The following is a 15,212-nucleotide window of genomic DNA, read 5'->3' on the forward strand; positions in this document are numbered from 1 at the left end:
TTTTGTAATTTTTGTATCATCTGAAAACTTTACCACCTTTGTATTTATCCCTTTTTGCAGATCATTTATGAATATGTTGAACAGTAGCAGACAATGTATTCCTGCCATTTGTTTCCTGTATTTTAACTGGAGTGCCTGGAAATGCTTTCGGGATCATCTAACAATCTTTAATTTAATGACAAGCTTTTTATTATCTTAATCACCTTTCCTCTGTTCATAAACAAACTCTCTGCCCCAAGAACACACATTAGCAGATTTTCACCATAGTCCACACCCAAACTCTGGTTGTTCGGTGCTGAGCGCCTGCTTTTTTTTCCCCGCTTGTGGTTGCTTGAGCCCCCGAGCACCCAAAGAGTTGGTGCCTGTGCTGCCAGTCACTGCCACGTTCGTTCATGGGTGTGTGAATTCTCTGTCCCCAGCTTAGGCTAGGGGTTGGCAACCAAAATAGCAAGAAGAGCTATTTTTTTAATTCAAGTAAAAAAATCAATACTTCAAGAGCCACAATGCCTGTGAATATGAGACGGTCCTTAAATAATGTTAAACCATACTTTTGGTAACCCTCTTTTAAGACAAGTCTGCGCACAGTGATTCGTAATGCAATACGTCTTTATTTCAGGACGCTCACCATTTATCGAAAATAATCAGGTATTTTATTCTCTCACTTTGCAATTTTAACGTCAGGAGCCACAAAGAAGTCCTTAAGGAGCCGCGGGTTGCAGACACCTGTCTTAGGCCTATGAGTTCTCTAGGGCAGGAACTTTCTCTTCAGCTTTCTTTGCACAGCACCTAGCATAAATAGGCACCTCATCCTGACTGAGACCTTTGAACAGTACAGCAATAATCTTCTCTCCTAACAAGTAATGGACTTTCAGTCAGGCCACTAGCTGAGCCAAGCATAGGCTCTGGATTAAATGAATAGAGATATGTTTATAGGGTGGACTACTATAATAAGATTAGCTTTACCTTGTTGGGGAGGTTGTGGCGTTAGGCAGGTTGGTGTTTTGTTACAGTCCAGTGATCTTCTTAAGAGAAGGGGACTGGTGACCTTTTGAAGTTGCTTCCAATTCTAATGTTCTATGATTCTATGAAAAAACATACAATTCTACCTAGTTCATGTTACCATATTATCCCTGTGCTAATTGTAGGGAATTCTGTATGCCCTAAAGTAGGGTTTACAGCTTGCAAACTGCAGTTGTAAAAATTTTAAGGGAGACCACTGTAGCTTTAGATTTCCAGACAGTTGTCTCCCCTACCAGCTGCCCAAATGTTAAGGAGATAATCACAGCCTGTAACTCCCTTCTGCTGTGTATAAAGGGGTCAGTATGGCCCTACCTCAGACCAGCATCCTTTGCCTTGTTAGAAATCAGATTTATTTGCCTTGTGTGCCAACAGCAGCTCTCCAGTGGTGAAGATGGGACATCTGTGGAAAACAACATTTCTAGAACATTGTAACAAGGAAGGGTAATGCCATCGTTAGACTTCTGGCTGGGAACATGGAAGGTTCAGTTTGAGTTCTCCATTCTATTGCAGATTACATATGAGATCTTGGTCAAGTCATTTAGATGCTGTCCCTCAGTTCCCAATCTGTAAAATGGGGATAATAACATATCCTTACCTCACCAGAGTGTTGTGAGGCTAAATACACTAAATATGGTTATAGGCTCAGAGATTATGGTAATAAAACCAGACAAATACCTTAAAGAGAGGCATTAATTTTTCAGTGAAAAAGATATGGAAAGACGCACCATGAATATAACTGATGTCCTTATTGAATATATTTTTGTTAAGTACTTAGGGCCTGAGCCAAAGTCCATTGAAGCTAATGGGAAGGTTCCCATTGATTTTAATGGGTTTTGGATCAGGCCAACCATAATAGATCATATAAGACCAAGCTTTCAAGTCCATGGAAGCCCTTCTAGCATGGGCAATTTTGCCACACCATGCCCACGTTTGGAATCATGTTTGGTGGCCACAGTGCCCTGGAGAATTGGAGACCATAAGTGCTTTGTATTGATACACCCCTGTGGGATAACTTCACCTCATGTATCTGCATTCAAAGATTGAATTATACCCATCTTTGGTAAAGTGCTTTCTGAATCCCTGATAGCAGGTGCCATTAGTGCAAAGCCTACTGCTTAATACGTTATTCTAGGACTGCAGGGTCAGCACAATATCAGGACTAGCCTCTGTTTCTTCTTTTAAATTTGATTTTATTGGTCTGGCAGGAGATACGAAAGACATATTCTGAAGTCAGATTTACTCTGTGTCTCACAGTTTTGAGCCCACCTCTCCTCAAAATTTTGCTGCAGGAATAGGAATATGTCAGCTTATTGTGAGAAAATAAATGTTATGTCTAAAATTTTTAGACTTCTGCCCATCACCACAGTATCTAAGCTCCTTCTCAGCTATACTTATGGGGCCAAATTTCAAAATGTGCTCCACTCTCACTGAGAATCTGGCCGTTAGACTGTTTCATCTTAAGTACGATATATAGTAGCCAGTCTGAGGCTATGTCTACGCCAGTGTTCCCTGTAAGATGAGCACTTGGGTGGCTGCCCTGGAGAGATTTGAATGCTGCAGCATGCTCACAGCTCGCAGCACATGTTTCTACTGGTGATAGGCATCTGCCCATGCCTTGGTGTACATAAAATTTACTCCACATATGGAACAGTGGACTACACAACGTAATTAGGTGGAATTTATTGAGGTTGGCATTTAGCATCCCATTTTATAAAGTTGAATGTTCATGTCCTCACTCAGTACATTTAATTGACGGAGTGTATCCCCACTACCACAGACTCTAACAGCAATGAACTATGGGTAGTCATCTCACACTTTCTGCCACCCATTTGAGTTCTGGGTAGGCTTAACGGGACAAAAATATTATCATGGGTGGTTCTGTGTCATCTGTGTCCCTTGATGTCATCAGCCTCCCATAATGTACTTATCTCACTCCCTCCCTTCTTTGAAAACAATGTCAAACAATCATTGGGCCCTTTTTTTCTTGTTTATCCACACAGACACCATAGCTTGGCAAGCATGACCTGCTCAGCTGCACACTGCTGTGGCAAGCACTGCAAATGGCTTGCAAGTTATCTAGTGGTTTCTTCAAAGCCTAGTCAGGAGCTGCCCCCATGAGGAAGAATGCGAGGAGGCCATGCACAAGTGCATGAACCTATGGAATGGAGCGATGGGCAGATGCTGCCAGGGCTCGGGCATGTTGGGACAGTAGAACATTGGTTCTGGTCCTGTGAGACAAGCAAAGGCTGGTAGGACCACATAGTTACGCAGCTGTGGGATGATGACCAGTGTTGCAAAATTTTTGCATGCATGAGGCCATGCTCATGCAACTTTGCAAATTGCTTTCCCGCACCTGGAAACACAATACCAAAATGAGACCTGCTCTGACAATTCATAGAATCATAAGGCCAGAAGGGACCCCAGGGCTACGTCTACACGTGCACGCTACATCGAAATAGTCTATTTCGATGAATAACGTCTACACGTCCTCCAGGGCTGGCAATGTCGACGTTCAACTTCGACGTTGGGCAGCACCACGTCGAAACAGGCGCTGCGAGGGAACGTCTACACGCCAAAGTAGCACACATCGAAATAAGGGTGCCAGGAACAGCTGCAGACAGGGTCACAGGGCAGACTCAACAGCAAGCCGCTCCCTTAAAGGGCCCCTCCCAGACACACTTGCACTAAACAACACAAGATCCACAGAGCCGACAACTGGTTGCAGACCCTGTGCATGCAGCATGGATCCCCAGCTGTGGCAGCAGCAGCCAGAAGCCCTGGGCTCAGGGCTGCTGCACACGATGACCATAGAGTCCCGCAGGGGCTGGAGAGAGAGTGTCTCTCAACCCCTCAGCTGATGGCCGCCATGGCGGACCCTGCTATTTCGATGGTGTGGGACGCAGATCATCTACACGTGCCCTACTTCGATGTTCAACTTCGAAGTAGGGCGCTATTCCCATCCCCTGAGCCGTGTCTACACGTGCACGCTACTTCGAAGTAGCAGCGCCAACTTCGAAATAGTGCCCATCACGGCTACACGTGTTGGGCGCTATTTCGAAGTTGAAATCGACGTTAGGTGGCGAGACGTCGAAGTCGCTAACCCCATGAGGGTTAGCATTTCAAGCAGGATCAACCCCAACTAAGTCACCCCAGCCAGGACCTTGTCAAGCTGGGACTTAAAAACTTCTAGGAATGGAGAATCCAACACCTCTCTAGGCAATGCACTCCAGTGCTTCACCACCCTCCTGGGGAAGTAGTTTTTCCTAATATCCAACCTACTCCTCTCCTTCTGTAACTTCAGACCATTGCTGCTTGTTCTGCCATCTGTTACCGCTGAGAACAGTTTCTCTCCTTCCTCTTTAGAGATCCCCTTCAGGAAGTTGAAGGCTGCTATTAAATCACCCCTCAGTCTTCTCTTCTGTAAACTAAAGAAGCCCAAATCCCTCAGCCGCTCTTCACAGGTCATGTGCTCCAGCCCCTTAATCATTTTTCTTGCCCTCTGCTGAACCTGCTCCAGCACATCCACATCCTTTTTATACTGGGGGGACCAAAACTGGACACAATATTCCAGATGTGCCCTCACCAGTGCCGAATAGAAGGGAACAACCACTTCTCTGGATCTGCTTGAAATGCTCTACCTAATGCACTCTAATATGCCGTTAGCCTTCTTGGCTACAAGGGCACACTGTTTACTCATATCCAGCCTTTCATCCCCCATAACCCCTAGGACTCTTTCTGCTGTACTGCTGCTTAGCCCGTCAATTGAGAAGCAAGCAGTATTAACCCTGTGAAGCTTGCAATGCCAGGCTGCTATCGGTCTGTCAGGAATCAATCTGGAGTAGATAAATCTACAGAGAGGACTACTGTGATCCAAGTAACCAGGACAAACATGTCGAACATAATGCATGACTTTATCATGATGGTGTTCCCTGTGTGTGGTGGGCAGATAGATGGTACAAGTATCTCTACCCTGGCACCGTACCACTTTGCCAAAGAAAATATAAACCACAAGGGGCATTTCTTGAAGGTGTTGCAATCCCTGGCTGATCACAAGGGCCATTTCACTGACATCAGGGTACGATGGTTGCGAAAGGTACATGACCTGCACATCTTTAAGAAATCTGGTTTCTTCAGAAAGCTGCAAGATGAAACTTACTTCCCAGGCTGGAAAATTGCCATTGGTGGCATTGAAAGGCCAATGGTTATTGTTGGTGAGCTAGATATCAGCAAGGAACACTTTGACTAGAGGCTGAGCAAGTGCAGAATGGTGGTAGAATGTGCTTTTGGCCCTTTAAAGGGGTCCTGGTGCAGTTTATTGGCTAGTTTGACTTCCGTGGAAGCAATATTCCCATTGTTGTTACTGTGTGCTGCATAATAATTGTGAAAGTAAGGGGGAAATGTTTCTGGTAGGGTGGGAGAGTGAGGCAGATTGCCAGGTGGCCAATTATGAGGTGCCGGACACTAAGGCAATAAGAAGAGCACATTGAGATACACTGTGCATCAGAGAGGCATGAAAACCAGTTTCATGAATGACCAGCAATGGTGTGACAGTTGAGCAAGTGGCTCATAACCAAGCTGCCCCCATCGTACCTGTACTAAAGATCCTATTGTTCTGAAACAATGCATTTTCATTTCTGCAACACAGTGAACACAGGCAATCCTAAATGGAAAAGGAGTTTCAGGCATAACATGGGTTGGACAACATGGGAATGGGGGGACGCACAAGGACACGTGTCTTCTTACAATCTCCCTGTGTACCAATCAGTGCAATGGGAATGACAGCCTTTTGCTCCATGAGCCATCCATTGGAGCTAAGTGAAAGATTTCCTAGGTCTACTCCTTCCTCTTCCTCTCCCACTCCCCTTCAATGACATCTAGGTATAGAGGCTGTGGAACTTGGTGAGGAGGGCAAATGGTTTATCAATGGGTGCAGAAGGGCTCTGTGTTCTAGCTACTTTTCCTGCACCTCTACCAGGCCTGTTTGCTCCCCAGTGAGCTTTAACATCTTATCTTGCATGTGACACTCAGGTTCCCTGAATGCTTTCCTCTCCTCCTATTCAGTGCAGATAACCTCTAACACAGTCAACCTCCCTGCATTAAGTTGTGCCCTATCAGAACAGGTGGCGTGAATGAGCTCGTTAAACATTTCCTCCTGTGTACATTTTTTCACCTTCTAATCTGTGGAAGCCTAACTTCTGGAGCCAGAGCGAGTACCATAGATAGGCTTCCAGCTGCACTGGAAAAAAGCCAAGAAGGGTAGACTTTACAGAAGCTACATTGTAAAAAAACAGAAGGTTAACTCTTACAGTGAATAAAGAATTTTATAGCACGAAGGTCAGAGGTAGAAAAAGTACTCAAAAAGTTACTTGCATAAAAGTACAGCTGCTTTCACTTCTGGATACTTGAGTACAATCTAGACGTGGGGTATGAACACTTACTCAAGTAGTTTCCCAGAGGGGCACCGGAGACTTGTACTTTAGTCCCCCCCCCCAGTTGTACACTTACTCAAGTAACTTTTGGAGTAGTTTTTCAGCTCCGACAAAGGTATAGATGCTGGAAGTAGGGGTTCAGGGCACACTGCAGCACCCCCTGGCTTGAAACCATTTCCACTATATCCAGGGTTTACACTTTGGTTCAGTGGCTCTGATCATCCCTGCCAGGGGCTCTACTTGTGTACCTGTGAGTGCAGCAGCGTTGAAAGTGGTGGCCAGAGCGGTCACACTGGGGCCTAGTGGGACACCTCCCAGAGTCCAAGAATGTTGAATGAAAAAGCGCTGTGCCTACACGACTCCAAATTAGTCCCCAGAAGGTGGAATTTAGTGCTAATCACTCGTCCAGATGAGTACAGCAGTTGTTTCAAAAGCACTAAAGTTTGGCGGAATGGGTTTGGTGGCACCAATTCATTATCAAATAGATCTAATGTAACATCAGCCTAATGCTGTAGTGTAGACTAGGCCTAACAGTGCCAATGTGGAGTAACCTGCAACACCACAGTCAGTGTTTAGCATATTCTTTGGGCATGTATTCATACATATTCCCCAGCCCCAGTGCCACAGATTCTGTGTTCATCAGTCTGTGGGTGATTTGCCAGATGCTTAGGTGAGGGATAGCTGAGAATAGAAAAAGATGTGGAGGAAGAGACTGGTTAGTGGTCGTTGATGGCACCTGAAAGTGGTGAATAGACAAAACATGCTTGAAGGTAGTTTTTAGTGCCCAGTCAAGCAAACAGGCAAAGCAAACAATACCCAGAAGAGCTGCCACTGAATTATTTCCCTTCCTTAACCTGACAGGCATTACATCAGAGCCAGATCCCTAACGCAACTGGCTGCTTTGCACCCCACAGATGTTGCAGAGCAACCAGCAGATTGCTCTGAAGAGGAGGTGAGATTAGCCCTAACAAAGCAGACTCTCCAAAACCATTATACGTGTTTCAGTGGCACCTGCGCCCAGCCTCCTTTCTATAAGGGGACTAACTTAACTCAGAGCATTCGTTATGTAATTTAAAGACCTGAGAGGATGACTCGCCCAAAGCCAGCCCCAAGATTGCCGAAGCAGGAAGGAGGCCTTGAAGCCTGCATTAAATAGAGCAAACCCAAAGATTTAGATTCCTGTGTTGCCTCTACCCAGATACAGTGCACAGGGTTCAGGAAAAGCAGGGTCAATGCCCTGGATTTTAGTCCTGGCATTGCTGCTGTGTAACCTCAGGTATGTCACTTCATGTCTTTATACCTCCCTACAATAAGTATCTTCTTCATCTCTGAGGAGAATTCTGAAATCTACAGGTGAAAGCATAGGGGCTGGAAGTAGGGGTGTGTGTAGTGGGGTGCTGCAGCACCCCCTAACTTGAAGTAGTTTCCATTATATACAGGGTTATGGGCTACTTCCATGGATCTCATCACCCCATTATAAAAAAGGTTCCAGTACTACCGTGTGAAAGGTGTAAGTGGTACATGTTTTTCCAAGCAAATGCTGTTGTTTACCCAAATTAAGGCAATGCAAAACACTTGTAGAGCTGCCTATGGTTTAGAAGTGCCAGGAGCCCTCTAAATATGTAATTAAAGGGGAATGAAGGGAAGAATACTAATGAAAGGCCCTGATCCTGCAGACCTTCACTCCAGCACCTCTCTTCTTTACTTGACCAAGAGTGTTGTCCGCACAATGACTTTAGGACTGAACCTTCACTTTGGATGTCAATCATTTGCATAAAATGACAGAAGTTACATTAGTAACAGAGAGGAAGCCATGCTAGTCTGTACACTATCAAAACAAAAAGCAGTCAAGTAGCACTTTAAAGACTAACAAAATAGTTTATTAGGTGAGCTTTCGTGGGACAGACCCACTTCTTCAGACCATAGCCAGACCAGAACAGACTCAATATTTAAGGCACAGAGAACCAAAAACAGTAAGCAAGGAGGGCAAATCAGAAAAAGATAATCAAGGTGAGCAAATCAGAGAGTGGAGGGGTGGGGGGGGAAGGTCAAGAATTAGACTGAGCCAAGTATGCAGATGAGCCCCTATAGTGACTCAGAAAGTTCCCATCACGATTTAAACCATGTGTTAATGTACCGAATTTGAATGTAAAAGCCAGCTCGGCTGCTTCCCTTTCCAGAACGGTGCGATAATTCCTTTTCAGTAACACACATACCTTTAGGTCTTTGACAGAATGCCCCATTCCATTAAAATGTTGACTAACTAGTTTGTGGCTCTGGAGTGTTTTAATGTCTGTTTTGTGCCCATTGAGCCTTTGTCTAAGGGAGTTAGAAGTCTGTCCAATATACAAAGCATCTGGGCATTGTTGGCACATGATGGCATATATGATGTTAGTAGAGGAGCATGAGAAAGTGCCCGTGATTCTGTGAGTAACCTGGTTAGGTCCAGTGATGGTATTTCCAGAGAAGATATGCGGACAAAGCTGGCAGCAGGCTTTGTTGCAGGGAAAGGTTACAGGACTGGTGTTCCTATCCTTAATCAGGATGCTACACTCCAGAAGGCCCTGGGTGACATGCCTGTTCTCTCCTACAGACAACCTCCCAACCTCATGGGGATCCTCACTAACAGCCACAGTCTATACCCCAGGAACACCAGTCCTGGAACCTTTCCCTGCAATAAAGTCCGCTGCCAGCTTTGTCCACATATCTTCTCTGGAAATACCATCACTGGACCTAACCAGGTTACTCACAGAATCACGGGCACTTTCTCATGCTCCTCTACTAACATCATATATGCCATCATGTGCCAACAATGCCCAGATGCTTTGTATATTGGACAGACTTCTAACTCCCTTAGACAAAGGGTCAATAGGCACAAAACAGACATCAAAACACTCCAGAGCCACAAACCAGTTAGTCAACATTTTAATGGAATGGATCATTCTGTCAATTACCTAAAGGTATGTGTGTTACTGAAGAAGAATTATCTCACCGTTCTGGAAAGGGAAGCAGCCGAGCTGGCATTTATGTTCAAATTCGGCACATTAACACATGGTTTAAACCATGATGAGAACTTTCTGAGTCACTATAGGGGCTCGTCTAAATACTTGGTTCAATCTAATTCTTGATCTTCCCCCCCACCCCTCCACTCTCTGATTTGCTCACCTTGATTATCTTTTTCTGATTTGTCCTCCTTGCTTACTGTTTTTGGTTCTCTGTGCCTTAAATATTGAGTCTGTTCTGGTCTGGCTATGGTCTGAAGAAGTGGGTCTGTCCCACGAAAGCTCACCTAATAAACTATTTTGCAAGTCTTTAAAGTGCTACTTGACTGCTTTTTGTTTTGATAGAAGTTATATTAGTTAAGGGACTAGGTCCCATTTAGTGGCTGAACTCACATCCTACATAGACAGTGATGAGGAAGTAGGGTGTGTTGTTCTTAATGTCAATGACAGACAGTTTGAGCTCTTAGCTGAAAAATACAGATCCTTCCTAGGATATAGTGTCGTCTTCCCTCACCTGGTGGATGAATCTCAGCTACTCACAAAGGGGACAAGTAAGGATAAAAGGAAAACAAATTGGGTGCTATCAACTTAGAAAATGTGATGTGAGAAGACTATAGCTGCAAAATTCCAAGTCCTGGTTAATGGGTGCCAATAGATGTTCCCTCTTAAAATTAATCCCATCATTGAGTCAAGATGGTACATAAAAAAGGACTTCTGTCCATTAGAAAACTACTTAATGTGCCACTGACCAAATAAAGATTTAAAACATCCATGGGACCAAAGTAATAATTCAGACTTGCATCCTGATAAACCAGATATAGATGGGTTTCAGTAAATTGGAGATGATAGTACAGGACACTGGGGATAAACAAAAGCATATTGTCAGCATTGTGGGGTCCTTTGTATGGGTTCTGGGTAAGATCAAAGAGCGGGTAATGCGAAAAAAGATGAACTTTCCCCAACAATGATATACATTCAACATAACTGTTTATTGATATTCAGGACCACATCTACTTCACAGTCCAGGAGTTCAGCCCAATAAATAAACTGACCAAACCCACGAGATAAATGATTGCACCTCACATTCAGTATGCTTCTCTATATCTAACTACATTGATGAAAATGATGTGTTTTAATAATAGTTTGGAATAATGGAAACCATGTCTATTCCTGAATTAAAAAAAAGAAGTTTAAGAAGGGTGACACTGGACAGGGTCCCTCCTTTGACTTTCTTCTCTGCTTGCACTGTAAACTCTTTAGAACAGGACTGCTTCTTAATATGTGTTTTGTATGGTCCCTAGCACACTATGGCCATGATCTCGGCCTCTAGGCATTAGTGTAATAAAATACTTGTGATTAATCAGTCAGGTGTTTTTAAAATGTGGAAGTCATTCTTAGCAATAGATTTGAGCAAGGGAATATTAATTAATTAATTTTGTGTAATTCCTGAAATATAAATGTTTACAATGGTTGCCCTGATGGCTATACAATATACAACACCACAGCTACGTCTACACGTGAATGCTACATTGAAATAAGCTATTTCGATGAATAATGTCTACACGTCCTCCAAGACTGGTGCCGTCGATGTTCAACGTCGATGTTGGGCAGCACTACATCGAAGTAGGCGCTGCAGGGGAGCGTCTACACACCAAAGCGGCCCACATCGAAATAAGGGTGCCAGGAACAGCTGCAGACAGGGTCACAGGGCGGACTCAACAGCAAGCTGCTCCCTTAAAGGGCCCCTCCCAGACACACTTGCACTAAACAGCACAAGATCCACAGAGCCGACAACTGGTTGCAGACCCTGTGCATACAGCATGGATCCCCAGCTGCAGCAACAGCAGCCAGAAGCCCTGGGGTAAGGGCTGCTGCACACTGTGACCATAGAGCCCCACAGGGGCTGGAGAGAGAGCGTCTCTCAACCCCTCAGCTGATGGCCGCCATGGCGGACCCTGCTATTTCGATGTTGCAGGACGCAGATCGGCTACACATGCCCTACTTCAACATTCAACGTCGAAGTAGGGCACTATTCCCATCTCCTCATGAGGATAGCGACTTCGATGTCTCGCCACCTTATGTCAATTTCAACTTCGAAATAGCACTCGCCACGTGTAGACATGGCGGGCGCTATTTCAAAGTTGGTGCGGCTACTTCGAAGTAGCCGGCACGTGTAGACGCGGCTCACATGTTATTTAAAATCAGGAGGTCTGAAGAAGTGGGTCTTACACATGAAAGCTCATTACCTAATAAATATATTTGTTAGTCTTTAAGGTGCTACAGGTCTGCCTTTTTTTTGGAGCAGCTACGGAATAGCACAGCTCCCTTTCTGGGGCTATCCCATATTACTGTGAGGCACAGTAGCAGCTCATCAGCTAGCTAACTACCTTGTACTTGTGATCAGAAAACATACTTCTGCAAATTCATATGCATAGAGGCATCCTTTACATATGCTATTTGGTCTATTGGCTACTTAGGAGGAAGGATGGGTTGAGATTAAGACATTATTATTAAGACATCTCATATTAAGCCCCAGAACCATAGCGGGGCTCTGTTTCTGTTTCTATGACTTCCTATATAACTATAGGAACTAGAGAAGTCTCAGTTCCCCATCTGTAAAAATTAGATGTTACTTGGCCCCACTTAGGTGTAAAGGAAAATCCTATGGTGTTGAGAAATTATATGTAAAAAATACATACAGTGAGCTTACTTGCATAAGTAAGGCTTTGCAGGATCGGCTGGTAGCCTTCATTGTGGTGGTCAGTAACTGCTGGGATCCTGAGTAGAAGTGCTGGAAAATGCGAGTTAGTGTCAGTACCAGTGCGGTGTGTATGTGATGGAGGGGTATAAACAGGTGATTTGTTTTCCCTGTTCAGCAGTAATTTTTATTTTGTTTTTCTGTGCAAGTTTCACATGGCGTATTTGTTAAAGGGAATGTTTAAAAGTGCTTTTCATCTTGGAAAAAATGGTTTGATCTTCTGGGTAAGAGCAATTAAATACCAGGTTAATTATAAAATCAATGGGATACTATGCAGTACAGACAGGGATAATTTACAAAGTAATGACTTGTATATTGTTAAAAGTACCCTGTCTTGCTGGCTCATATATATAAATGGTTATGCAATAGGACAGCCAGTGAAATGAGAAGCTGCTTGTAATGAATATATGGTTGCACAATGGGGCTATTTAAGGCTCAGAAACATGAAGTCTGAGGCTAGACTAAAGCTTCCTGGGAAATGTAGTTTAGTAGCTGGGTGGCCATTTTGTTGAAAACAAATTTGTCAGATTAAAGACTTTTTAAAGGTCTTTATTGTGAACAGTCTGGCATTAAAGACTGAAGAGGAATAAACACTCTGACTACTCATGTCTGTTAACTGGCAAGTTACTAAAATGGAGATATCTTTTAATTCTTTGAGTAAGGCATTGTGGGTAACTTCTTATAAAAAGGACTAAACTAACCAGCCAAGGCATGGACAAAAATTTTAGTGTTACCTCAAAATGCTCAGTCAGGGTTGTTAGTAGTCATTTGTTTGTTAAATGTGAAGGTGCTTCTTAAATTGATGGGTAACGTTTCCCCCCCACTTGCTAATTTTTAGAGCAAAAAGCAATTGCATACAGAATCCATTCTCAGGTTTTCTGTTGCTAGTCTGAATTCTCATAATTGCCTAATGCGGTGACTAAAATAAAACAGCTTCTCACAGTTTGAAGGCTAATGAGAAACAGAGATACTGCACGATTCTTAGTCTCAGAATTGCAATATGAAATGGTTGTGTTTTGAGGAACAGTGAAGTAACAAATGGTCACGTTGTCCTGCAAACTAAAAGAGAAATAAATGGGGGCGGGGAGAGAGAGACTAAACAAGTGGAATGTTCTGAATAATTGGAGTGCATGTGTAATGCATACTTAGAATTTGTGTGGGCCTCTGGCTGCCAAACCAATGGGGGTTGGTAGGTGAAAACAAAGATAAAATAGATAATTTATCTCAAGATATTCTCCCCGTGTCAGCCTTGCAGAAAAGAGTAGGGACATACGTGCTCCAAACTGTACACCGCACTAGGAGCTGCTGGAAAAGCAGGACCCATCCCGGCAGGTTATGCAAACAACATGCCTCATGGCCCAGAACTACCAATATTACTCTCCCTCCAATATAGCTTCCTGGAGACGATTGGAAGCTACAATGTACCCTTGCTGTTATGCAAAGACCAAAGGGGGAATTAGTAATTTAATGCTACTTTTTTTTTTTAACTGATATCCATTTACAAAACTTTAACCCAGATGCGTATCAGTGTCCTAATGGAGGCCTGAATGACAGAGTAGGCCATATAGGGCATCCATGGACTTGTGTGACGAGGATAATCTACATGCCACGTTTGTTTTGCTCCCTTCCACAGGCATGTAGCACGTTGCTTCAGTTCTCACTCATTTGCTCCTCTCTAGCCTATAAAACTAGGGAAGGGGGAGAGCTTAAAATAAGCTTCCATCTTCTCAGTTCTTATGTCTTCCCTTGTCAGATCGCATTTTAATATGAGGTTCAGACACAGGTAATGCCAAGGAATCTTCTGCATTTACTCACCCTCACAAAACAAAAGGTCAGATTTTCAAAAAGTAGAGAACCAGGTCCAGGCATTAGCAAACCATGCTCAGTATTCATGAATGCACCTTCACTGACCCCCTAACTTGTGATGCATGTGTGTAATCATGATGATATGTGGTATAATCATGGGTGCATGTCTGTACACACACCCTTGCTACAGACTTTGGACTTCAGGGCTGGAAAATATCCCCGTTGTGATTTACATTAGAGAAATGTGAAAAATGTGCAAAGTTCTTTTGCCCAGCTAGCAAAGAGAAATATGTCACTGAATATATCCCCTCATGGGTTTGTGCTCAGTTAAATTACCCACCTTTCCTAGCCAGGTAGCCTCTTATAAACACTAGGAAAAAGTGGGAGTTCTAGCTCATGCAGAAAGTGGCAAAATATAGGTGCCAGCTCCAGGGGTGCTCTGGGGCTCTAGCATCCACAGAAAAAAATAAGGGGTGCTCAGCCACCACTAGCTACTGCTGCTAGGCAGGGGTGCTGAGAAGCTCTTCAGTGCTCAGGGCAGTGTGGAGAGTAGTAGTGGGAGGGCCTTGCATTTGCAATAGAGTGGGGGGAAGAGGTTGGGCAAGGGGGGGACCTCAAGAACAAGGGGCAGAGTTGGGGCAGGAAAAGGTGGAGTGAGGGCACCTTGAGGCAGGGAGGGGGACAGAACTCTAGGGAAGAATGGGCATGGAGTACCTACCAGGAAAAATGAAAGTCAGTCCCTGTGCTTACACGCTGCAAAATCTTGGTATTCTCCTCTGTGTTCACTGGAGAGCTCCCACAGGTCTATGCAGAGCTCAGTGTCTATTTATAGCCACCAATGCACACAAGTTATGAGACACTGGCTCTTAGACAAAACACTGATGAAATGGCTACACTTCAGACCAGCAATGGGCAACCTGGGCGAGTGAGTGGACCGCCCCCCTTCATCTCCATGGGCTGCAAGGTGTTCGTAACCAAGACGATCTCCTGAGATAGAGTAGTTTTGCTAAATGGACCAGCATGCCTAGAGTTTGCGGGGGCGGGGGGGTGAGGTTCTGATTGACCTATATCAGCACTTTGGTCGGACGCAGAGGGAGCACAGGCCTCTTACAGTCAATGTGTGCAATCAGCATGCACCTCACTTCACGTGCTATTGCTTTATGGGCATCACTTTAATAATACTGATAGAAAAAAAAT

This window comes from Carettochelys insculpta, chromosome 7 (assembly GCF_033958435.1).
Source record: "Carettochelys insculpta isolate YL-2023 chromosome 7, ASM3395843v1, whole genome shotgun sequence".
In the NCBI taxonomy this organism is placed as follows: domain Eukaryota; kingdom Metazoa; phylum Chordata; order Testudines; family Carettochelyidae; genus Carettochelys; species Carettochelys insculpta.